Source organism: Chlorocebus sabaeus, chromosome 10 (genome assembly GCF_047675955.1).
Source record: "Chlorocebus sabaeus isolate Y175 chromosome 10, mChlSab1.0.hap1, whole genome shotgun sequence".
NCBI lineage: Eukaryota > Metazoa > Chordata > Mammalia > Primates > Cercopithecidae > Chlorocebus > Chlorocebus sabaeus.
The window spans coordinates 26683999-26687120 of NC_132913.1; the positions used below are offsets into that span (position 1 = coordinate 26683999).

Genomic DNA, 3122 nt, shown 5'->3' on the forward strand with positions numbered 1-3122 from the left:
TCACATATCACAAACTCACCTATTTAAAGTATATAGTTCAATGGTTTTCAGTATATCCTCTGAGTTGAGCAATCATCACAAAAATCTAATTTTATAACATTTTTATTACCCCATAAAGAAATCTTGTACCTATTAACGGTCATTCGTCACCCAGTCCCCTCCTTCCTTCCTGGCTGGCTTGAATAACCGCTAATTGAGTTTTTTCTGTATCTTTTTTTTTCTAAGCATTACATATAAATGAAATTACACAACGTATAGTCTTTTGTGACTGGTTTAACCTAGCATAACATTTTTAAGGCTTAACAATGTCATAGCATGTATAAGCATTTTTGTCTTTTTTCTGATGTTCTTTTTCTTTTTTTTTTTTTTTTTTTTTTTTTTTTTTTTGATCTGTTCTGGAAGTTTTTTTATCGTTGCTCCAAGTTTAAGAATTTTCACTGATGACAGAAAATCAACACTTAGACAACCTCCCGCATAGCCCTGCCCAGCTTCTGAATCTTGGTCTTGACAGACGTGCCAACATATTTCTCTCCAATGCGCACAATCATTCCACCAGTGATTGACGGATCAGTCTTAGCCTCCAATTTCAATACTTGGCCTTGACTTACGAAGCTCTTGAGGACAGTTTTTAATTCAGAGAGTATGGTTTCTTCTAAAGGAGATGCAGTGGTCACTGTGCAAGGTACCTCTCCGCGATGGACACTCATCATGGTAAAAAAGGCAGAAACGACTCCTTGGGTATTGCTCAAGCGACCATTTTCAGCAAGCACATTGATCCAGTTGGTGGTGACGGGAGAGAACCTCTCTTTTGCTGTGATGTCATTTAGGCTTTTCACTCTAACAGAATGCTTCACATAGGGATTCAAAACAGAAGCAGCCACTTTGGGTTCCTTCAGGATTTGTGCTACTCTCAACAACTCCTTTTCTACTTGCTTCAACTTACGCTGTTTTGATGCAGCAGAATAAAGAGTTGTGGCATAGCGACCTTCAATACTGTATACCTGAACAGGAGGCCTCACAAGCTTGGCAAATGGTCTGACCACAGAGGTACTGAAGCATCGCACCTGCCGGGAGAGCCCGGACACTGCTGGGGCGCCCATCTTCTCACTGTTCTGATGTTCTTTTATAACAAAATTTTATAGATGCACAGTATTTTACATATTTATGGGTTACATGTGATATTTGGTTACATGGATAGAGTATGTAATGATCAAGTCAGGATATTTGAGGTGTCCATCATTTTGAGTGTTTATCATTTCTATGTTTGGAACAATTTAAGTTATCTCCTCTATCTATTTTGAAATATACAATACATTGCAACTAACTATTTGAAATATACAATACATTGTAACTAACTATACTTAAACTTTTTATCTAGCTGTATGTTGGTACCTGTTAACACACCTCTTTTTATCCCTCTTCCCATTCACCCCACCTTCTCAGGCTCTAGTATCTATTATTCTACTCTACCTATATGAGACTTACTTTTTTAGCTCCCACATATGAGTGAGAATATGAGATTTGTCTTTCTGTACATGGGATATTTCAATTAACATAGTGATTCCAGTTTCACTGTGTTGCTGCAAATAACATGATTTCATTCTTTTTATGGCTGAATAGTATTCCTTTGTATACACACACCATATTTTCTTTATTCATTCATCTGTTGATGGATACTGTTAGGTTGATGCCATATGTTTGCTAGTTCAGATAGTGCTGCAATAAACATGAGGAGGCAAGTATCCCTTTGATATAATGATTTTCTTTGGTTAGACAGCCAGTAGTAGGATTGCTGGATGGTATTGTACTTCTATTTTCAATGTTTTGAAAAATTTCCATACTGTTTTTACATTTCCACCAACAGTACATAGGAGTTTCCTCTTTACCCACATCCTTGCCAGCATGTTATTGTTATGTTTTATCTTTTTAATAAGAGCTATTTTAACTGGAGTAATAAGATATCTCATTGCAGTTTTTATTTTTGCTTTTCTGATGATTAGTGATATTGAGCAATTTTTCATAAACCTGTTCTGTATTTGCATGTTTACTTTTGAGAACTATCTATTCGTGTCCTTTGCCTATTTTTAATGAGATTAGTTGTTTCATTTTCTATTGCTGAGTTGTTTGGGTTTCTTATCTAGATATTAGTCCATGGTTGGATGAATAATTTGCAAATATTTTCTCCCATTCTACAGCTTGTTTCTTTACTGTTTTTTCTTTGCTGTGCAGAAGCTTTTTAGTTTAATATGGTCCCATTTGTCTATTTTTGTTTTAGTTGTCTGTGCTTCTGCGGTGTTAACCATAAAATATTTACCTCGATCAATCTCCTGAAATGTTTTCCCTATTTTTTCTAGTAGTTTTATATTTTGAGGTCTTACATTTATGTTATTAATCCATTGTGAGTTAATTTTTGTATATAGTGAGGGATAGAGGTCCAGTTTCATTTTTCTGTACATAGATATCTAATTTTCCCAGCACCATTTATCGAAGAGGGTATCCTTTGCTATTGTATGTTCTTGATGTTTTTGTCAAAGATGAGTTTGCTATAATATATATGTATTTGTTTGTATGTTCTCAATTCTGCTCCATTGGTCTGTATCTCTTTTTTTATACCATATCATGTGGTTTTGGTTATGATAAGCTTGTTATATATTTTAAAGTCAAGTAGTGTAATGTTTCAGCTTTGTTCTTTTTGCTCAGGATTGCTCTGTATATTCTGGCTTTTTTTTTTTTTTTCTTTTATATAAATTGTAAGCTAAGGTTTTCTACTTCTGTGAAAAATAAAATTGTTATTTTGATAGGGATTACATTGAATCTATAGATTGCTTTGGGCAGTGTGAATTACAGATAATCCTCTACTCTTCATATTTTTTGAATTAGTTTCAGGAGGATTGATATTAGCTTTTCTCTATATGCTCCATAGAATTCAGTAGTGAATCCATCCAGTCCTGAAATTTTCTTTATTGTGAAACTTTTTTATTATTGATTCAATTCCACTATTCGTTATTTGACTGTTCAGATTTTCTATTTCTTCCTGATTCAATCTTGGTAGCTTGTACACGTGCAGAAATGTATCTACTTTTTCTAGGTTGTCCCGTTTGTTAGCGATCATTTGTATTTCA

At 34.3% G+C, this 3122-nt stretch overlaps 1 pseudogene; it reads right to left on the reverse strand.

Moving 5' to 3' along the window:
* Positions 1-410: 410 nt before the first annotated feature.
* Positions 411-1100, reverse strand: LOC103217021 (ATP synthase subunit O, mitochondrial pseudogene; annotated as a pseudogene).
* Between the last annotated feature and the right edge of the window lie 2022 nt (positions 1101-3122).